This window comes from Asterias amurensis, chromosome 3 (genome assembly GCF_032118995.1).
Source record: "Asterias amurensis chromosome 3, ASM3211899v1".
Lineage (NCBI taxonomy): Eukaryota > Metazoa > Echinodermata > Asteroidea > Forcipulatida > Asteriidae > Asterias > Asterias amurensis.
The window spans coordinates 19,340,399-19,364,816 of record NC_092650.1 but is presented as its reverse complement, the minus strand read 5'-3'; the positions used below and the strand labels follow the sequence as shown (position 1 = coordinate 19,364,816).

Sequence of the window (24,418 nt, the reverse complement as noted above, 5' to 3'; positions counted from 1 at the left end):
TATTTTGCTCTGCTGCAAAACACATGAAAATGTCAATTTATTGATTCACATTTCTTATGAAATGTTGAATGAATGGCTAGAACCTTCACACAGTCATATTGTGCAATTTAATGTCTATCATAAATATTACATTAAAATCTTAATACATGACAACACTGCAATTAACATTGTTAAAAAACACTATCTTAATTTTGTTTTTACCCATACACGGATGTGTGTTAGCACTGTATACTCAGTACTTTCCCCGAGTTCTGTGAAGAAAATATTACAGGCATCACTGTACAGGACTCGGGAAAGTACTGAGTATACAGCGCTAACACACATCCGTGTATGGGTAAAAACCAAAATTAATATTCTTTATCCCCGATGCAAATTTAACATCGAGTATATCGTTGCGGTACCTGCTGCCAAAACATATGATTTGAACTGCCTCTAGCTACTGGGCAACCTCAGTAGTCTAGTTGGTAAGATACTGCTCTAAAATTGCAAGGGTTGTGGGTTCGAATCCCACCCGAGTAACATGCCTGTGATATTTTTCACAGGACTGAGTATATACAGTGCTAACATACATCTGTGTATGGGTCAAATCCAAAATTAATGTTCTTTATCCCTGATGCAAATTTAACATATATTAAATACTTGAACCTCACTCAAAGGATCAATATGAAAAGAATATTGCTGTGGGACGTTGGGTCCAGTGTATACGGTCAATGTCAAATCATTTTTCAAATGTGTGTCTGGACTAACAACAGAATGGAAAAGGTGTCTTTATTGACCACAATTGTTAATTTGTTTTCATCATGGGTGGGATAAACCGAAAACGAAAATATTGTTTTTAAATAACCAGTCTTCAAGTCTTAAGTATTTATTTTAATTGATCTATTGATGAGAAGTTCAGTTTTAAAAACCCACAAACCAAAACAAAATATCAACAACGATGGAAAAAATTTTCTTCTTTTTTTTCCCAGTTAAATATTCCTGTAATAAATTTGATTTATTATTACGAATTGGGTTTATGCGCATTTCTAAATTGACCCATTTGGCAGCCAACTTCTGCTTGAGGCTCTCTGGTATCTCTGGTGGTGGTGGGCTGGGCAGACGGAAGTACACCTAAACCGAGTCATAGATGAACCATTGTAGAGCAGTCAGGGTACCAATCATAATGATACGTGGGAACAGACCCTTCCACAAACCTATAAGGACAAGAACAGAGATCAAGTAGAGACTGGATTAATTGAATTATTAACATCTGGATTATTAATACAAGTTTGGATACTAACCGAGACAATACATGTGAGGATTTTCAAACGAATCCCATCATGAATGAAAAGTAAAAAGCCCAGTGCCACAATTAGCCTTTTTGAGGTTTGGTGGCCACTATAGGAGTGCACTGTGTGGTTTGGGTGTATACAGACAAATTTACACAAACCATACAGTGCTTATAGTAGTGTGTCCACCATATCTCAAAATGGCTTATGAAACCCCTTGCTACTTTTTATTTATAAAACCAAGAAACAAACTGACAGAATAAATACTCCCTCCCACAAAATGTCAATGTAAAACACAAATTGAAAAAAAACAAATGTCCCCATCACAAGCATGACACCATGTGTACAAAGTTGACCAAATGCCTTGACACTTTCACTTGAATCTAACATCAACAAAGAACATGTTGATGTAGATTGGTGGCGAACGTCGAGCCATAAAAAGGTCATCACAATATGTACTATTTTACTCATAGCGGAGGTATTCTACTCTTACACACCAATGACTCAAGCACTCCCCATGGAACACAACATTAATAGTGTTGCTGAATGGCTCAACAGAAAGTCACCCATTACATGATAACTAAACTGTAATACCATCCCAAGAGCGGATCTAAGGAAGTGTGTGAGGTACATTCATGCAGTAAAAACCAAGGTCCACAACCATGTCATACTTTGTAGAAAGTACCTGATACTGAGAGTAAAATGCATCTTGCGCCACCCTTCCCTCCCCTCCTTAGACTCTGACACGATACATGTTCACGAGGCAAGTAAGAACAAAGTGTGGTGCAGGATTGCGGACTCTGTGCAATACACAGCCAATAGCTGGTGAAATAAAAACATGCAGGCGACTCAAACTTTTGGTTGATTTGTCCAACCCCATTTGCATAATGACTCTTCTCTGCACAATTTTATATAAGTTATGAAAGTAATAAGTTTAGAGTTGTCAGCTAGTACAACATGTGTCAATGAAAATTTCATTATAACGAAAAAAGAAAACCAATGTAAGCGACGAAGAAGGTGACCACAAGCTGTTCTGATTTGGTGCGTTCGGAGCGTGGCTTCGGACAACATTTTTGTACAAGAACTCTACAGATCTCTCAAAGCAAGCACACTTCATCATTGTGTATGGGATTTGCCTCAACCAGAGTGGAGGAAGACCTCAGTACAATCTATGGGAAAAAGGTTTAGAAATGTTCTATAAACTCGCATATGAGTTTTAAAATAAATCATATACACCAAATAGTCAAAACAACTGAGGTAGTAAACAATGCACAGAACTAAACAACATAAATCAAGTCTTCTTGCCTATGGGCCTGGAATGTTATGACCATTGCCCAATTTCATGAAGCACAAAAACCAGCTAAGCACAAGAAAAAAATGCTAAGCAAAAACAGGTTACCAGCCAACATTTCATGATGTTCAGGTTTGGTGCCACCCATATCTATTGCTTAGCAAAGAAACTGGTTAAAGGAACACGTTGCCTTGGATCGGACGAGTTGGTCTATAAAAAGCGTTTGTAACCGTTTGTTATTAAATGCATATGGTTGGAAAGATGTTTTAAAAGTAGAATACAATGATCCACACAAATATGCCTTGAAATTGCGTGATTTTCCTTTTGCTTTGCGAACTAACACGGTCGGCCATTTATGGGAGTCAAAATTTTGACTCCCATAAATGGCCGCCCGTGTTAGTCGACGAGGTAAAAGGAAAACCACGCAGTTTCGAGGCTTATTTGTGTGGATCATTGTATTCTACTTTTAAAACATCTTTCCAATCATATGCATTTTATAACAAACAGTTACAAACGCTTTGCAAATACCAACTCGACCGATCCAAGGCAACGTGTTCCTTTAAGCAGTATTTGCTGCTAAAAAGCTTTATGAGATTTGGCCCTGGTCCAATATTAAAATAACTATTATAAAATTGTAAATGACCTACCCTATAATACCTTCCATGGCCCAAAGCTTTGGTGCACCCTCCCTTAATGTATTTGCGAATCCTGGCATTGTTTGAATGCGCACCTTGACTGCTTCTATCATTGACAGTTCAATGTCAGCAAAGAACTCAGCACTTGCAGAGGCTGTTAGGTACAATGATGTTCCATACACAAAAGTACGTTCCTCACCCAATAAGTTGCTGTAAAGCGTCTGTCATGAGAAGAAACAAAAAGTTAAATCTAGTTTACCTTTAATCATTTTGATAACACAAAAATGATCCATAGTGTCCTAGAAGTTCAAAAGTATTATTATTATTATCACAACATAATTAGAATATAGGCCTACACTAAAAATAACCTACAGGAAAGTTATATTTGTAATTAAGTAACAATATGTTTATAACATAATTAGACATTAGGCCTTTTCACACTATCGACCTTCAATCCGTGTCGAACCTTATCCAGATAGGGTTGGTGGTAAAATTTCAACACGGATATACACTAGCTTTTACACTAGCTCTATAGGAAATCAGCTTTTTGGTTACTTGTGTGACTTCCAATCCGGATATTGTGCGACCGTTTCACACTGCAAACAGGGATCAAAGCTGGACAGGGCTACTTTTTAAGAACGCAGCGCCTCTTGAAAAAAGAGGCGTTTTTAAAATACGTGAATATTCATGCTGCATATACGTAGGTTCAGTGCATGCACGCTCGCTTACGGGCGCACATACATAGTACAGTCATGTACATATCCGCCGGAAGGTTTTTGCATAGCCCCGGAAAAGATTGCATGTACAAAAGTATCTAGAGCGGACAGTATTGCATGGCGAACACAATTGCATCTGTCACCGGTATGGTCAAAATTTCAGATTTGGGGTCAACAAATTTCATATGATTTTAAGGTTCCCCAATTGATACAGAACGGACTACTGAAGACATGTTATCAGTCGAGACTGGGCATAAAACCAAAATATTCAGATTTATTGAGAAATTTGTGAGTTTGGATTTTTAGTCCAAAATGAAATAATTCGACCATGCCGGTATAGTCAAATATTCAAATTCCGGGTCAACAAGTTACCGATGATTTCATGGTTCCAAAAGATACAGACCAGACTACTGAAGACATTTATCAGTCGAGACTGGGTATACAACCAAAATATTCAGATTTATTGAGAAATTTGTGAGTTTGGATTTTTGGTCCGAAATGTTTGGGGTCAACAAATTTCCGATTATTTAATGATTCCCAATGATACAGAACAGACTACTAAAGACATTTTATCAGTCGAGACTAGGTATACAACCAAAATATTCAGATTTATTGTGAATTTTGTTTGTATGGATTTTTGGTCCAAAATAAAAAATAAATATACCATGCCGGTATGGTCAAAATTTCAGATTTGGGGTCAACAAATTTCCGATGATTTCATGGTTCCCAATGATACAGAACAGACTACCGAAGACATTATATCAGTCAAGACTTGGTATACAACCAAAATATTCAGATTTATTGAGAAATTTGTGAGTTTGGATTTTTAGTCCAAAATGAAATAATTCGACCATGTGCCAGTATGGTCAAATATTCAGATTTGGGGTCAACAAAGTGCCGATGATTTCATGGTTCCCAAAGATACAGACCAGACTATTGACGACATTTATCAGTCGAGAACTGGGTATACAACCAAAATATTCAGATTTATTGAGAAATTTGTTAGTTTGGATTTTTGGTCCGAAATGAAAAAAAACGACCATGGTCAAAAATTCAGATTTGGGGTCAACAAATTTCTGATGATTTCATGGTTCCGAAAGATACAGAACAGACTACTGAAGACATATTATCAGTCGAGACTGGGTATACAACAAAAATATTCAGATTTTTTAAAGAAATTTGTGAGTTTGGATTTTTGGTCCGAAATGAAAAAATCGACAATGCCAGTATGGTCAAAAATTCTCATTCGGGATCGACAAAATTCCAAAGATTTTATGTTTCCCAATGAAACAGAACGTACTACTGAAGACATGTTATATGTATCAGTCGAGACTGGGCATGCAACCAAAAAATTCAGATTTATTGAGAAATTTGTGAGTAAGGATTTTTGGTCCGAAATGAAAAAAAAATCGTCCATGATTTGAGGTCAACAAGTTTCAGATGATTTTAGGTTCCCAATGATACAGAACAGACTACTGAAGACATTTATCAGTCGAGACTGGGTATACAACCAAAACGATTTAAATTTATTGAGGAATTTGGGAGTTTTGATTTTGGTCAGAAATGAAAAAAATTCGCCATTTTTTTTACAAGCTGTATGTAAAAGCATGTGATGAATGACATGGGAAATACTCATGCTGCATAAACAGACATGTCCGCCAGAAGGTTTTTGCATAGCCCGGTACACGATTGCATGTGCAATTGCATGTATCAGAAGCAGACAGTATTGCATGGCGAATACAATTGCATCTGGCACCGGTATGGTCAAAATTTCAGATTTGGGGTCAACAAATTTCCGGTGATTTCATGGTTCCCAATGATACAGAACAGACTACTGAAGACATTTTATCAGTCAAGATTTATAGTCTCAAATGATACAGAAAGGACTACTGAACACAATTTATCGATGTGGGATGGGTAAACAAGCAAAAGTTTGAGATTTATTGAGAATTTTGTAAGTTTGGGTTATTGGTCCAAAATCAAAAAAAAACTGTGATGCCGGCATCATAAAATTTTCAGATTTTGTGTGATTTTATGGTTTCAAATGATACAGAAAGGACTACTGAACACATTTTATCTGTGTGGGATGGGTAAACGAGCAAAAGTTTGAGATTTATTGAGAATTTTCTAAGTTTGGATTTTTGGTCCAAAGTCCGAAAAAATCTGTGATGCCGGCATCACAAAATTTGCAGATTTCGGGTCAACAAATTTTGGGTGATTTTATGGTTTCAAATGATACAGAAAGGACTACTGAACACATTTTATCTGTGTGGGATGGGTAAACGAGCAAAAGTTTGAGATTTATTTAGAATTTTGCAAGTTTGGGTTTTTGGTCCAAAATTAAAAAAATCTGTGATGCCGGCATCACAAAATTTTCAGATTTCGGATCAACAAATTTTGGCTGATTTTATGGTTTCAAATGATACAGAAAGGACAACTGAACACATTTTATCGGTGTAGGATGGGTAAACGAGCAAATGTTTGAGATTTATTTAGAATTTTGTAAGTTTGGATTTTTGGTCCAAAATTTAAAAAATCTGTGATGCCGGCATCACAAAATTTCCAGATTTCGGGTCAACAAATTTTGGGTGATTTTATGGTTTCAAATGATACAGAAAGGACTACTGAACACATTTTATCTGTGTGGGATGGGTAAACGAGCAAAAGTATGAGATTTATTGAGAGTTTTGTAAGTTTGGATTTTTGGTCCAAAGTTAAAAAAGTCTGTGATGCCGGCATCATAAAATTTTCAGATTTCGGGTCAACAAATTTTGGGTGATTTTATGGTTTCAAATGATACAGAAAGGACTACTGAACACATTTTATCTGTGTGGGATGGGTAAACGAGCAAAAGTTTGAGATTTATTGAGAATTTTCTAAGTTTGGATTTTTGGTCCAAAGTCCGAAAAAATCTGTGATGCCGGCATCACAAAATTTGCAGATTTCGGGTCAACAAATTTTGGGTGATTTTATGGTTTCAAATGATACAGAAAGGACTACTGAACACATTTTTTCTGTGTGGGATGGGTAAACGAGCAACAGTTTGAGATTTATGGAGAATTTTGTAAGTTTGGATTTTTGGTCCAAAATAAAAAAAATCAGTGATGCCGGCATCACAAAATTTTCAGAATTCGGGTCAACAAATTTTGGGTGGTTTTATGGTTTCAAATGATACAGAAAGGACTACTGAACACATTTTATCCGTGTGGGATGGGTAAACGAGCAACAGTTTGAGATTTATTGAGAATTTTGTATGTTTGGATTTTTGGTCCAAAATTAAAAAAATCTGTGATGCCGGCATCACAAAATTTTCAGATTTCGGGTCAACAAATTTTGGGTGATTTTATGGTTTCAAATGATACAGAAAGGACTACTGAACACATTTTATTTGTGTGGGATGGGTAAACGAGCAAAAGTATGAGATTTATTGAGAATTTTGTAAGTTTGGATTTTTGGTCCAAAATTAAAGAAATCTGTGACGCCGGCATCACAAAATTTTCAGATTTCGGGTCAACAAATTTTGGGTGATTTTATAGTTTCAAATGATACAGAAAGGACTACTGAACACATTTTATCTGTGTGGGATGGGTAAACAAGCAAAATTTTGAGATTTATTTAGAATTTTGTAAGTTTGGATTTTTGGTCCAAAATTAAAAAAATCTGTGACGCCGGCATCACAAAATTTTCAGATTTCGGGTCAACAAATTTTGGGTGATTTTATAGTTTCAAATGATACAGAAAGGACTACTGAACACATTTTATCTGTGTGGGATGGGTAAACGAGCAACAGTTTGAGATTTATTGAGAATTTTGTAAGTTTGGATTTTTGGTCCAAAATTAAAAAAATCTGTGATGCCGGCATCACAAAATTTTCAGATTTCGGGTCAACAAATTTTGGGTGATTTTATGGTTTCAAATGATACAGAAAGGACTACTGAACACATTTTATCTGTGTGGGATGGGTAAACAAGCATAATTTTGAGATTTATTTAGAATTTTGTAAGTTTGGATTTTTTGTCCAAAATTAAAAAAATAGGTGACGCCGGCATCACAAAATTTTCAGATTTCGGGTCAAAACATTTTGGGTGATTTTATGGTTTCAAATGATACAGAAAGGACTACTGAACAAATTTTATCTGTGTGGGATGGGTAAACGAGCAACAGTTTGAGATTTATTGAGAATTTTGTAAGTTTGGATTTTTGGTCCAAAATTAAAATAATCTGTGACGCCGGCATCACAAAATTTTCAGATTTCGGGTCAACAAATTTTGGGTGATTTTATAGTTCCAAATGATACAGAAAGGACTACTGAACACATTTTATCTGTGTGGGATTGGTAAACGAGCAACAGTTTGAGATTTATTGAGAATTTTGTAAGTTTGGATTTTTGGTCCAAAATTAAAAAAATCTGTGATGCCGGCATCACAAAATTTTCAGATTTCGGGTCAACAAATTTTGGGTGATTTTATGGTTTCAAATGATACAGAAAGGACTACTGAACACATTTTATCTGTGTGGGATGGGTAAACAAGCATAATTTTGAGATTTATTTAGAATTTTGTAAGTTTGGGTTTTTGGTCCAAAGTCCGAAAAAATCTGTGATGCCGGCATCACAAAATGTCAGATTTCGGGTCAACAAATTTTGGGTGATTTTATGGTTTCAAATGATACAGAAAGGACTACTGAACACATTTTATCTGTGTGGGATGGGTAAACGAGCAAAAGTATGAGATTTATTGAGAATTTTGTAAGTTTGGATTTTTGGTCCAAAATTAAAAAAATCTGTGACGCCGGCATCACAAAATTTTCAGATTTCGGGTCAACAAATTTTGGGTGATTTTATAGTTTCAAATGATACAGAAATGACTACTGAACACATTTTATCTGTGTGGGATGGGTAAACGAGCAAAAGTATGAGATTTATTGAGAATTTTGTAAGTTTGGATTTTTGATCCAAAATTAAAAAAATCTGTGATGCCGGCATCACAAAATTTTCAGATTTCGGGTCAACAAATTTTGGGTGATTTTATGGTTTCAAATGATACAGAAAGGACTACTGAACACATTTTATCTGTGTGGGATGGGTAAACAAGCAAAATTTTGAGATTTATTTAGAATTTTGTAAGTTTGGATTTTTGATCCAAAATTAAAAAAATCTGTGATGCCGGCATCACAAAATTTTCAGATTTCGGGTCAACAAATTTTGGGTGATTTTATGGTTTCAAATGATACAGAAAGGACTACTGAACACATTTTATCTGTGTGGGATGGGTAAACGAGCAACAGTTTGAGATTTATTGAGAATTTTGTAAGTTTGGATTTTTGGTCCAAAATTAAAATAATCTGTGACGCCGGCATCACAAAATTTTCAGATTTCGGGTCAACAAATTTTGGGTGATTTTATAGTTCCAAATGATACAGAAAGGACTACTGAACACATTTTATCTGTGTGGGATTGGTAAACGAGCAACAGTTTGAGATTTATTGAGAATTTTGTAAGTTTGGATTTTTGGTCCAAAATTAAAAAAATCTGTGATGCCGGCATCACAAAATTTTCAGATTTCGGGTCAACAAATTTTGGGTGATTTTATGGTTTCAAATGATACAGAAAGGACTACTGAACACATTTTATCTGTGTGGGATGGGTAAACAAGCATAATTTTGAGATTTATTTAGAATTTTGTAAGTTTGGGTTTTTGGTCCAAAGTCCGAAAAAATCTGTGATGCCGGCATCACAAAATGTCAGATTTCGGGTCAACAAATTTTGGGTGATTTTATGGTTTCAAATGATACAGAAAGGACTACTGAACACATTTTATCTGTGTGGGATGGGTAAACGAGCAAAAGTATGAGATTTATTGAGAATTTTGTAAGTTTGGATTTTTGGTCCAAAATTAAAAAAATCTGTGACGCCGGCATCACAAAATTTTCAGATTTCGGGTCAACAAATTTTGGGTGATTTTATAGTTTCAAATGATACAGAAATGACTACTGAACACATTTTATCTGTGTGGGATGGGTAAACGAGCAAAAGTATGAGATTTATTGAGAATTTTGTAAGTTTGGATTTTTGATCCAAAATTAAAAAAATCTGTGATGCCGGCATCACAAAATTTTCAGATTTCGGGTCAACAAATTTTGGGTGATTTTATGGTTTCAAATGATACAGAAAGGACTACTGAACACATTTTATCTGTGTGGGATGGGTAAACAAGCAAAATTTTGATATTTATTTAGAATTTTGTAAGTTTGGATTTTTGATCCAAAATTAAAAAAATCTGTGATGCCGGCATCACAAAATTTTCAGATTTCGGGTCAACAAATTTTGGGTGATTTTATGGTTTCAAATGATACAGAAAGGACTACTGAACACATTTTATCTGTGTGGGATGGGTAAACAAGCAAAATTTTGAGATTTATTTAGAATTTTGTAAGTTTGGATTTTTGGTCCAAAATTAAAAAAATCTGTGACGCCGGCATCACAAAATTTTCAGATTTCGGGTCAACAAATTTTGGGTGATTTTATAGTTTCAAATGATACAGAAAGGACTACTGAACACATTTTATCTGTGTGGGATGGGTAAACGAGCAACAGTTTGAGATTTATTGAGAATTTTGTAAGTTTGGATTTTTGGTCCAAAGTTAAAAAAATCTGTGATGCCGGCATCACAAAATTTTCAGATTTCGGGTCAACAAATTTTGGGTGATTTTATGGTTTCAAATGATACAGAAAGGACTACTGAACACATTTTATCTGTGTGGGATGGGTAAACAAGCAAAATTTTGAGATTTATTTAGAATTTTGTAAGTTTGGATTTTTGGTCCAAAATTAAAAAAATCTGTGACGACGGCATCACAAAATTTTCAGATTTCGGGTCAAAAAATTTTGGGTGATTTTATGGTTTCAAATGATACAGAAAGGACTACTGAACACATTTTATCTGTGTGGGATGGGTAAGCGAGCAACAGTTTGAGATTTATGGAGAATTTTGTAAGTTTGGATTTTTGGTCCAAAATAAAAAAAATCTGTGATGCCGGCATCACAAAATTTTCAGATTTCGGGTCAACAAATTTTGTGTGAGTTTATGGTTTCAAATGATACAGAAATGACTACTGAACACATTTTATCTGTGTGGGATGGGTAAACGAGCAAAATTTGGAGATTTATTTAGAATTTTGTAAGTTTGGATTTTTGGTCCAAAATTAAAAAAATCTGTGACGCCGGCATCACAAAATTTTCAGATTTCGGGTCAACAAATTTTGGGTGATTTTATAGTTTCAAATGATACAGAAAGGACTACTGAACACATTTTATCTGTGTGGGATGGGTAAACGAGCAACAGTTTGAGATTTATTGAGAATTTTGTAAGTTTGGATTTTTGGTCCAAAATTAAAAAAATCTGTGACGCCGGCATCACAAAATTTTCAGATTTCGGGTCAACAAATTTTGGGTGATTTTATAGTTCCAAATGATACAGAAAGGACTACTGAACACATTTTATCTGTGTGGGATTGGTAAACGAGCAACAGTTTGAGATTTATTGAGAATTTTGTAAGTTTGGATTTTTGGTCCAAAATTAAAAAAATCTGTGATGCCGGCATCACAAAATTTTCAGATTTCGGGTCAACAAATTTTGGGTGATTTTATGGTTTCAAATGATACAGAAAGGACTACTGAACACATTTTATCTGTGTGGGATGGGTAAACAAGCATAATTTTGAGATTTATTTAGAATTTTGTAAGTTTGGGTTTTTGGTCCAAAGTCCGAAAAAATCTGTGATGCCGGCATCACAAAATTTCAGATTTCGGGTCAACAAATTTTGGGTGATTTTATGGTTTCAAATGATACAGAAAGGACTACTGAACACATTTTATCTGTGTGGGATGGGTAAACGAGCAACAGTTTGAGATTTATTGAGAATTTTGTAAGTTTGGGTTTTTGGTCCAAAGTCCGAAAAAATCTGTGATGCCGGCATCACAAAATTTGCAGATTTCGGGTCAACAAATTTTGGGTGAGTTTATGGTTTCAAATGATACAGAAATGACTACTGAACACATTTTATCTGTGTGGGATGGGTAAACGAGCAAAAGTATGAGATTTATTGAGAATTTTGTAAGTTTGGATTTTTGATCCAAAATTAAAAAAATCTGTGATGCCGGCATCACAAAATTTTCAGATTTCGGGTCAACAAATTTTGGGTGATTTTATGGTTTCAAATGATACAGAAAGGACTACTGAACACATTTATCTGTGTGGGATGGGTAAACGAGCAAAAGTATGAGATTTATTGAGAATTTTGTAAGTTTGGATTTTTGGTCCAAAATTAAAAAAAATCTGTGATGCCGGCATCACAAAATTTTCAGATTTCGGGTCAACAAATTTTGGGTGATTTTATGGTTTGAAATGATACAGAAAGGACTACTGAACACATTTGATCTGTGTGGGATGGGTAAACGAGCAACAGTTTGAGATTTATGGAGAATTTTGTAAGTTTGGATTTTTGGTCCAAAATTAAAAAAATCTGTGATGCCGGCATAACAAAATTTTCAGATTTCGGGTCAACAAATTTTGGGTGATTTTATGGTTTCAAATGATACAGAAAGGACTACTGAACACATTTTATCTGTGTGGGATGGGTAAACGAGCAAAAGTATGAGATTTATTGAGAATTTTGTAAGTTTGGATTTTTGGTCCAAAATTAAAAAAATCTGTGATGCCGGCATCACAAAATTTTCAGATTTCGGGTCAACAAATTTTGGGTGATTTTATGGTTTCAAATGATACAGAAAGGACTACTGAACACATTTATCTGTGTGGGATGGGTAAACGAGCAAAAGTATGAGATTTATTGAGAATTTTGTAAGTTTGGATTTTTGGTCCAAAATTCACAAAATTTTCAGATTTTGGGTCAACAAATTTTGGGTGATTTTATGGTTTCAAATGATACAGAAAGGACTACTGAACACATTTTATCTGTGTGGGATGGGTTAACGAGCAACAGTTTGAGATTTATTGAGAATTTTGTAAGTTTGGATTTTTGATCCAAAATTAAAAAAATCTGTGATGCCGGCATCACAAAATTTTCAGATTTCGGGTCAACAAATTTTGGGTGATTTTATGGTTTCAAATGATACAGAAAGGACTACTGAACACATTTATCTGTGTGGGATGGGTAAACGAGCAACAGTTTGAGATTTATTGAGAATTTTGTAATTTTGGATTTTTAGTCAAAAATTAAGAAAATCTGTGATGCCGCCATCACAAAATTTGCAGATTTCGGGTCAACAAATTTTGGGTGATTTTATGGTTTCAAATGATACAGAAAGGACTACTGAACACATTTTATCTGTTTGGGATGGGTAAACGAGCAAAAGTTTGAGATTTATTTAGAATTTTGTAAGTTTGGGTTTTTGGTCCAAAATTAAAAAAATCTGTGATGCCGGCATCACAAAATTTTCAGATTTCGGGTCAAAAATTTTGGCTGATTTTATGGTTTCAAATGATACAGAAAGGACTACTGAACACATTTTATCTGTGTGGGATGGGTAAACGAGCAAAAGTATGAGATTTATTGAGAATTTTGTAAGTTTGGATTTTTGGTCCAAAGTTAAAAAAATCTGTGATGCCGGCATCACAAAATTTTCAGATTTCGGGTCAACAAATTTTGGGTGATTTTATGGTTTCAAATGATACAGAAAGGACTACTGAACACATTTTATCTGTGTGGGATGGGTAAACAAGCAAAAGTTTGAGATTCATGGAGAATTTTGTAAGTTTGGATTTTTGGTCCAAAATTAAAAAAATCTGTGATGCCGGCAAAACAAAATTTTCAGATTTCGGGTCAACAAATTTTGGGTGGTTTTATGGTTTCAAATGATACAGAAAGGACTACTGAACACATTTTATCTGTGTGGGATGGGTAAACGAGCAACAGTTTGAGATTTATTGAGAATTTTGTATGTTTGGATTTTTGGTCCAAAATAAAAAAAATTTGTGATGCCGGCATCACAAAATTTTCAGATTTCGGGTGAACAAATTTTGGGTGATTTTATGGTTTCAAATGATACAGAAAGGACTACTGAACACATTTTATCTGTGTGGGATGGGTAAACGAGCAAAAGTATGAGATTTATTGAGAATTTTGTAAGTTTGGATTTTTGGTCCAAACTTAAAAAAATCTGTGATGCCGGCATCACAAAATTTTCAGATTTTGGGTCAACAAATTTTGGGTGATTTTATGGTTTCAAATGATACAGAAAGGACTACTGAACACATTTTATCTGTGTGGGATGGGTAAACGAGCAACAGTTTGAGATTTATGGAGAATTTTGTAATTTTGGATTTTTAGTCCAAAATTAAGAAAATCTGTGATGCCGGCATCACAAAATTTTCAGATTTCGGGTCAACAAATTTTGGGTGATTTTATGGTTTCAAATGATACAGAAAGGACTACTGAACACATTTTATCTGTGTGGGATGGGTAAACGAGCAAAAGTTTGAGATTTATTTAGAATTTTGCAAGTTTGGGTTTTTGGTCCAAAATTAAAAAAATCTGTGATGCCGGCATCACAAAATTTTCAGATTTCGGATCAACAAATTTTGGCTGATTTTATGGTTTCAAATGATACAGAAAGGACAACTGAACACATTTTATCGGTGTAGGATGGGTAAACGAGCAAATGTTTGAGATTTATTTAGAATTTTGTAAGTTTGGATTTTTGGTCCAAAATTTAAAAAATCTGTGATGCCGGCATCACAAAATTCTCAGATTTCGGGTCAACAAATTTTGGGTGATTTTATGGTTTCAAATGATACAGAAAGGACTACTGAACACATTTTATCTGTGTGGGATGGGTAAACAAGCAAAATTTTGAGATTTATTTAGAATTTTGTAAGTTTGGATTTTTGATCCAAAATTAAAAAAATCTGTGATGCCGGCATCACAAAATTTTCAGATTTCGGGTCAACAAATTTTGGGTGATTTTATGGTTTCAAATGATACAGAAAAGACTACTGAACACATTTTATCTGTGTGGGATGGGTAAACGAGCAAAAGTTTGAGATTTATTTAGAATTTTGTAAGTTTGGGTTTTTGGTCCAAAGTCCAAAAAAATCTGTGATGCCGGCATCACAAAATTTGCAGATTTCGGGTCAACAAATTTTGGGTGATTTTATGGTTTCAAATGATACAGAAAGGACTACTGAACACATTTTATCTGTGTGGGATGGGTAAACGAGCAACAGTTTGAGATTTATGGAGAATTTTGTAAGTTTGGATTTTTGGTCCAAAATAAAAAAAATCTGTGATGCCGGCATCACAAAATTTTCAGATTTCGGGTCAACAAATTTTGGGTGAGTTTATGGTTTCAAATGATACAGAAATGACTACTGAACACATTTTATCTGTGTGGGATGGGTAAACAAGCAAAAGTATGAGATTTATTGAGAATTTTGTAAGTTTGGATTTTTGATCCAAAATTAAAAAAATCTGTGATGCCGGCATCACAAAATTTTCAGATTTCGGGTCAAAAAATTTGGGTGATTTTATGGTTTCAAATGATACAGAAAGGACTACTGAACACATTTTATCTGTGTGGGATGGGTAAACAAGCAAAATTTTGAGATTTATTTAGAATTTTGTAAGTTTGGATTTTTGATCCAAAATTAAAAAAATCTGTGATGCCGGCATCACAAAATTTTCAGATTTCGGGTCAACAAATTTTGGGTGATTTTATGGTTTCAAATGATACAGAAAGGACTACTGAACACATTTTATCTGTGTGGGATGGGTAAACGAGCAACAGTTTGAGATTTATGGAGAATTTTGTAAGTTTGGATTTTTGGTCCAAAATAAAAAAAATCTGTGATGCCGGCATCACAAAATTTTCAGATTTCGGGTCAACAAATTTTGGGTGAGTTTATGGTTTCAAATGATACAGAAATGACTACTGAACACATTTTATCTGTGTGGGATGGGTAAACGAGCAAAAGTTTGAGATTTATTTAGAATTTTGTAAGTTTGGGTTTTTGGTCCAAAGTCCGAAAAAATCTGTGATGTCGGCATCACAAAATTTGCAGATTTCGGGTCAAAAAATTTTGGGTGATTTTATGGTTTCAAATGATTCAGAAAGGACTACTGAACACATTTTATCTGTGTGGGATGGGTAAACGAGCAACAGTTTGAGATTTATGGAGAATTTTGTAAGTTTGGATTTTTGGTCCAAAATTAAAAAAATCTGTGATGCCGGCATCACAAAATTTTCAGATTTCGGGTCAACAAATTTTGCGTGAGTTTATGGTTTCAAATGATACAGAAATGACTACTGAACACATTTTATCTGTGTGGGATGGGTAAACGAGCAAAAGTATGAAATTTATTGAGAATTTTGTAAGTTTGGATTTTTAGTCCAAAATTAAAAAAAATCTGTGATGCCGGCATAACAAAATTTTCAGATTTCGGGTCAACAAATTTTGGGTGAGTTTATGGTTTCAAATGATACAGAAATGACTACTGAACACATTTTATCTGTGTGGGATGGGTAAACGAGCAAAAGTATGAGATTTATTGAGAATTTTGTAAGTTTGGATTTTTGGTCCAAAATTAAAAAATCTGTGATGCCGGCATCACAAAATTTTCAGATTTTGGGTCAACAAATTTTGGGTGATTTTATGGTTTCAAATGATACAGAAAGGACTACTGAACACATTTTATCTGTTTGGGATGGGTTAACGAGCAACAGTTTGAGATTTATTGAGAATTTTGTAAGTTTGGATTTTTGGTCCAAAATTAAAAAAATCTGTGATGCCGGCATCACAAAATTTTCAGATTTCGGGTCAACAAATTTTGGGTGATTTTATGGTTTCAAATGATACAGAAAGGACTACTGAACACATTTATCTGTGTGGGATGGGTAAACGAGCAAAAGTATGAGATTTATTGAGAATTTTGTAAGTTTGGATTTTTGGTCCAAAATTAAAAAAATCTGTGATGCCGGCATCACAAAATTTTCAGATTTCGGGTCAACAAATTTTGGCTGATTTTATGGTTTCAAATGATACAGAAAGGACTATTGAACACATTTTATCTGTGTGGGATGGGTAAACGAGCAAAAGTATGAGATTTATTGAGAATTTTGTAAGTTTGGATTTTTGGTCCAAAGTTAAAAAAATCTGTGATGCCGGCATCACAAAATTTTCAGATTTCGGGTCAACAAATTTTGGGTGATTTTATGGTTTCAAATGATACAGAAAGGACTACTGAACACATTTTATCTGTGTGGGATGGGTAAACGAGCAAAAGTATGAGATTTATTGAGAATTTTGTAAGTTTGGATTTTTGGTCCAAAATTAAAAATATCTGTGATGCCGGCATCACAAAATTTTCAGATTTCGGGTCAACAAATTTTGAGTGATTTTATGGTTTCAAATGATACAGAAAGGACTACTGAACACATTTTATCTGTGTGGGATGGGTAAATGAGCAAAAGTATGAGATTTATTGAGAATTTTGTAAGTTTGGTTTTTTGGTCCAAACTTAAAAAAATCTGTGATGCCGGCATCACAAAATTTTCAGATTTCGGGTCAACAAATTTTGGGTGATTTTATGGTTTCAAATGATAAAGAAAGGACTACTGAACACATTTTATCTGTGTGGGATGGGTAAACGAGCAAAAGTATGAGATTTATTGAGAATTTTGTAAGTTTGGATTTTTGGTCCAAAGTTAAAAAAATCTGTGATGCCGGCATCACAAAATTTTCGGATTTCGGGTCAACAAATTTTGGGTGATTTTATGGTTTCAAATGATACAGAAAGGACTACTGAACACATTTTATCTGTGTGGGTTGGGTAAACGAGCAACAGTTTGAGATTTATGGAGAATTTTGTAAGTTTGGATTTTTGGTCCAAAATTAAAAAAATCTGTGATGCCGGCATCACAAAATTTTCAGATTTCAGGTCAACAAATTTTGGGTGATTTTATGGTTTCAATGATACAGAAAGGACTACTGATCACATTTTATCTGTGTGGGATGGGTAAACAAGCAAAAGTTTGAGATTTATTGAGAATTTGTAAGTTTGGATTTTTGGTCCAAAATTAAAAAAATCTGTGATGCCGGCATCACAAAATTTTCAGATTTCGGGTCAAAAAATTTTGGGTGATTTTATGGTTTCAAATGATACAGAAAAGACTACTGAACAAATTTTATCTGTGTGGGATGGGTAAACGAGCAAAAGTATGAGATTTATTTAGAATTTTGTAAGTTTGGATTTTTGGTCCAAAGTTAAAAAAATCTGTAATGCCGGCATCACAAAATTTTCAGATTTCGGGTCAACAAATTTTTGGTGATTTTATGGTTTCAAATGATACAGAAAGGACTACTGAACACATTGTATCTGTGTGGGATGGGTAAACGAGCAAAAGTATGAGATTTATTGAGAATTTTGTAAGTTTGGATTTTTGGTCCAAAATTAAAAAAATCTGTGATGCCGGCATCACAAAATTTTCAGTTTTCGGGTCAAAAATGTTTGGGTGATTTTATGGTTCCAAATGATACAGAAAGGACTACTGAATACAATTTATCCGTTTAAGATGGGTAACCGAGCAAAAGTTTGAGATTTATTCAGAATTTTGTAAGTTTGGGTTTTGGGTCCAAAATCTAAAAAATCTGTGATGCCGGCATCACAAAATTTTCAGATTTCGGGTAAAAATTTTTGGGTGATTTTATGGTTTCAAATGATACAGAAAGGACTACTGAACACAATTTATCTGTGCTGACTGGGTTAATGAGTAAAAGTTCAAGATGTATTTGGATTTTTGTGAAGTTCTCAATTAAACTTCCTCTACAGTAGGTTCCAGTTAAATATTGGAAGACAAAATCAACCAAGTGCCATTGTTGAAAGTATTTGCAAAGACTTCTGCTTTTTATGGGGAAAAAGAGTTAGTACATATGCATATATAATCAAGATTACTAGCAGAGAAAGCTAACAGTAAGCATGGATTACCTGAAGGCTATACGACGTATGCATCATCATCAGAGGCGCAGTGACTCTTGGACTATATGGAGAGCAGCACGTATGCATCATCAGAGGCGCAGTGACTCTTGGACTATATGGAGAGCAGCACGTATGCATCATCAGAGGCGCAGTGACTCTTGGACTATATGGAGAGCAGCACGTATGCATCATCAGAGGCGCAGTGACTCTTGGACTATATGGAGAGCAGCAAGTAGTACAATTGGAATGGTGCAGGTAAGATTGCAGGGCGGGAAGAGTAGGGTGCAGAGGTGGCAACTGTCCTGTCTCAGCTTTCACCTGCAGTTTGGAGGGAAAATGACCTAACACAGTGTTATTAAAACAGTTCAGAATAAATTCTTACCCTGATTTCTGACCAAGCTTTATTTAAAAACCAATGATTTTTTTTAGGAAACATCAAATAATTTTTTTACAGGATGAATTATATCCTGTATATTTCAATAATGCAATCAGGAAGTAGCTACGATATCTCAAAATGAGTTCAATGTGTGAAGATTTTGATAATACAGATTGTCTTAAATGTTGGTACAATTACATTTCAAGTGTAACACTCCAGTGTGCGGTGCTAGTATTTCAAGCCTGTATCTAGTACACAATACTTCTTGTACCAATTTAATTTCACTTTTCAGTTCACACAGGTTCACGAGTACTCTAAATGTTATTGTTGTGAACCATTTTGATGGGTGAGAGGGTGGGCTAACACTTTACCAAAATCTCCAACAACAAAAATGCTGAAAGTTGCCCGCTATTGAGAGTTGGCTGACCAAATTCTCCAATGCTGAAAATGTTTCCAGGTAAACAGAGAGAGTGTTTGTCTCTTAAAGGTTGACTCGCTGATGAGATCAGGGGAAGTCGGTAGGCATGAAGACAGACAAACTTTTGAGAAGCACCCAGTGAAATTCAGTCACCCATCAGTGGCACAGGGATGAAGTTTTCAAATGATGCAGAACGGAATACTGAACACATTTTATCTCTGTGGAAAATGTATATGAGAAATAATTTGAGATTTATTGAGAACTTTGTGAAGTTGAATTTTTAGTCAAAAATCTCGCATGCGTGAGGCGCTGTGCAAAACCTAAGTACCTTAGGTTAGGGCAAACATCCAGGACATTTGAAGTGAAATACTCACATATAACTTTTTTTTGATAGATAAAGTCTTTGAGCTGACATGTCGGTAAATCACAAGGCAATCAGATTTCAGATACATGCAGTGCATATAATTTTATTAACCATGGAATTTTCCCAACCATCTTCAGTCCAACTCAAACCCTATCAATCCATCCACCCCAACCCTTTAAATATGAAGCCTGGTTTATATTTCCTGCGAATGTGATACGAATTTTGACGTCACAAAATCGCAAAAAACAAATCGAAACAATCAAATTGTGCGAAACTTGTGCGAAACATTGGGTGCAAAAACAGGGATGAGACGTCAAAAACGCTTTGCATTCACAGAAAGTATGAACTAGGCTGAATTCTCTATCGATCCATAGTTGAAGGGTTGGAGCGACCAACACTTCAACTAACACCCATGTTCCACCCCCCATCCTTCCCTATCCAACTCCAGTACACTCTTACCAGCCGGGCAGTGAGGAAGATCTGGCTTTGGAATGCTGCTGGAATGTAACATTTGTAGGAAAAAAAAAACAATGTCCACAGATTTACACTAAACTTACACAGTTTGCAGATAATGATAAGCTTCCCTGAAAATGTTACGTGCTGAGGTGCTGTAGTTTTGGGGAAATGAGTAAAACAATGTCATGAAAATAATTTTCGTCTCATGAGACGAAAATTATTTTAATCTTTTCCAACAACGGAGCCCTCTCCACGTGACAGTGTGGACAATGGGAGACTATAATGAAATTCTCGGTGCCAGAAGACATACAAGGTACATAACTTGAATTTTATCAGGTTTTGAACTCACATCCAACTCTGGCTTGTACCATAAGTGTGTGTCGATTCGTTTGTACGCTTTGCCGTAACAATCTGGTACTGGGCAGTCCGCAGTTTTCCTTTGGTAACACTTTTTGTTCCCAGCTGCACGTGGTTTGGAGATTGGTTGTCTGAAAGTATTTTAGATTATTTAAAAAAGTTATATTTACAATTTTGTAAGTAAACTGGTTTGCAACATAAAGCAATGAAACTAAGAAAACATTGAAGAACTTGGGTTTTAAGTATGTCTTAAATGTTTAAGTAGGATTTGAAACTTTGCATGGTGGAAGATATAGAAGAGTATATCACCATGTAATAACAATCTCTAAATGAGTTGGGGTGGTTCTGAAAAGAACCGTTGGATTAACTCAACGTTTCGATCAGTATGCTCTGATCGTCTTCTTAAATGTTTGATAACATATTTATCTTCAAGCAAACTTGGCGCTTTTGACAGAACAAGAAACAGGTAGTGATATTAGCCGTGCAAATATTTTGTTTATCACCACTCCATTCTGCAAATCTGATTGGAGGATTAGTGCGCACTTGAAGATAAAGGTTAATTTGTATCGCTCATCTTTTTGCTATGGGTTGACCAATCAGAACCGTGAATCAAAGTTTGCTTGAAGATAAAAGGAAACATTTAAAGGCCTAAAGAATAAAAATAAAATTATCTTCAAGTGATACGGAGGTAATGTGACACATGATAACAAAAAGGCAATGGACAGTATCATAATGGGAAAGCACAAAGTACTCCTGCCAAGCCATCAACTAAAGGCAATGGACAGTATCATAATGGGAAAGCACAAAGTACTCCTGCCAAGCCATCAACTAAAGGCAATGGACAGTATCATAATGGGAAAGCACAAAGTACTCCTGCCAAGCCATCAACTAAAGGCAATGGCCAGTATCATAATGGGAAAGCACAAAGTACTCCTGCCAAGCCATAAACTTATCTTTTTCGTGTCTGTGCAATTAGGATAGCCGTCTTTGTTGATCAGCAACTTTATGCTTGCGCCTCAAATGCTGTGCAAAGTACTTGACCAAAGTGTCTTAAGGGCATAATGGGCACTGGCGGGAAACTCGTTGAGACTGGTAAAAAAAGAATTTAAATATATGTAACACTGATTTAAATCATGACATGAACATTATTCATAACTTTATCAAGCACATTTGACCTTAATGTTCAACACCAGTGCAATAATAAGAAAGACAAAAGACAAAAAAAGCAAGCAAGTGTAAGACAAATAACTGCAGTCTTTTTGCAATCATACCAAAGGCAAATTTTTTATACATAGCAGGTCCTCTATGTTTAACCCTAACAACCTCTAACCCTCATGACCCAAAAGTCTGTGCTAGATTTCTCAATTCCATGTACAGCCACAAACATGCTAATATTATAACGACAGTCCTCGGCCCTCCTTTAACTATATTTTACTTTTAAAGGTATCTTTCTCACAATATGCATTCTATAACAAACGGTTTCAAAGGCTTTTTCATAGACCAACTAACTCGCCAGATCCAAGGAAACATGTTCCTTTAACAGGAAAACTTTGTGGAATGAAAAGTTCATCAGGTAAGGTGTAAAATAGTCGTGACCATGGCTATAGCCCTCTAATTCAGATACAGCCTCATGTCAAAAATATTACAAGTGAACAATTTGGAAACCACTTAAAAAAATATATTTGTAACAAATTTGGATACGCAATCTTGCAGTGCATACATGTTCATGTACATGTACTTGTACTATGTACTTTGGCTGAACATGTAGTTTGTTTTGTAGTAACATCTCTAAAAAGTTCATGTTCTTAAAATATACAACGTTGTTTTTATTCAACTAATGGAAATTAGTCTTTGTGATTTTTCAATTATTATTTAGTTGTTATGATTCAGGGTATTCCATTTTTTTTAAGGAATTAATTTGAAAACGTTTTTAGAGTCAGCCATCTTGAAACTAAGCCTTACCGAGCCAACAAGTTGGTTACTGTGTGGTGTTTGTTGAAGCTTTGCATGGTGTGGAGAATAAGAGTTACTATAAATAGAAATATGAATAGCCCTGAGTAAAATCTCTTTCGAAGGAGTGGTGGATCTGAAAAGAGCTGGTTTGGTCTTGATAATTTGAACAGTATACTCTGCTCGTCTTCAGGAGAAAGACGAGCAGAAGTATACTGTGCGAAACGCCAACGAAGGCCAAACCGGCTCTTTTCAGAGCCACCACTCCTTCAAAAGAGATTTTACTAATGGTTGTACCCGCAAGTTTACTATTCATATTTATATTTATAGTTACTTTTACGTCGGTTACTGTTCGGTCGGACCAGCCTCGTCACTGTTACCGTGGTTCAATCAAACGCACAAAAAAGCGCTCAATCAATGACCACAGCTCAAACATGCTTCTGGTTTGGGTAATTAAAACGCACCCTTAACAACATGATTCTCTTACCATTCCCGATCCTCTCAAAGGGAAACGTGACATTGGTATCAGCCATGTAGCCAGCTCCTGCAAGCAATAACTTGCCAAGTGGTGGATGGATGTCAAAGAAGAACACTTGCTTGAGATACATATTGATCAATTTGCCGAAGTGGAACTCATCAAATCTGCAGACCAAAGATAAATTTATATGGTTATAGGCAATCCACTACATGTATATTATCTTCAAGTACGCCCTAATCCTCCAATCAGATTGGCAGAATGGAGTGGTGATAAAAACCTATATTGCACGGCTAATATAAATACCATGCGTATTGTGTGTTCTATGACACGCGCCAAGTTTGCTTGAAGATAAATACGTTATCACACGCGCGCTCATGGAAATACGGAAAATATAGCGCATCTGCGTCCCATATCCAACTCAGCCTTCGGCCTCGTTGGATATGGGACGCAGAAGGGCTATATTTTTCCGTATTCAACTCGCGCTTGTGTGATAACTTATAATATTAATACTAATAACTGACATTTCATTTCACGAGCAAAGTATTAAGAACTAGCTACACAGTTACGCGACAGAAAAATACACAGATTGCATTGCGTTCAAGTGCCTTCTCAACCAACGACATACGGCAAGGATGATGATGTTAGCTATGAATAACGACATTTCAAAGATTTTGGCAAACAAAATTGCAATAGGAATTACCTCTTTATAGTATTCTTATTAAACAAAAACAAAATCAGTTGAATAATTACCTCTCTCTTAACCAAAAATATCCTAAGCGAAACTGTATAAAAGAAAAAAAAAAAAAAAATGTCATTTTATATTCCCCTTTTTCAGTTTGTGTCTAATTGTGTCTACTGTTCAAATGCATATCCCCGCTAGGAAAAGCGGTTGCAAACAATCTCAATTCCTTCTCAACGTCCGGAGACCGGTACCGATATTCTTTTCATGATAAACAATCAATACCACATATTTCATAATTTTCCCGATCAGCAAAACCTAACAAATGTCATAATTCATCACAGGAAAGGCCGATTTCTTTGCTTCAAAATTCAGTCAAAAGCTCAAAATTTACAGTTTCTAATGTAGCATTGTGCACATGCAACGTAGGTGACAT

The 24,418-nt window shown here is 35.2% G+C and overlaps 1 non-coding gene and 1 pseudogene across 1 annotated transcript; both read right to left on the bottom strand.

Annotated features, from left to right (window-relative positions):
* Positions 1 to 23,462, bottom strand: LOC139934771 (uncharacterized; annotated as a pseudogene).
* LOC139935496 (small nucleolar RNA SNORA53) lies at positions 1,708 to 1,893 on the bottom strand. Its single transcript, XR_011785832.1, has one exon. It is a non-coding gene; the product is annotated as a small nucleolar RNA SNORA53 (small nucleolar RNA).
* Positions 23,463 to 24,418: the final 956 nt, after the last annotated feature.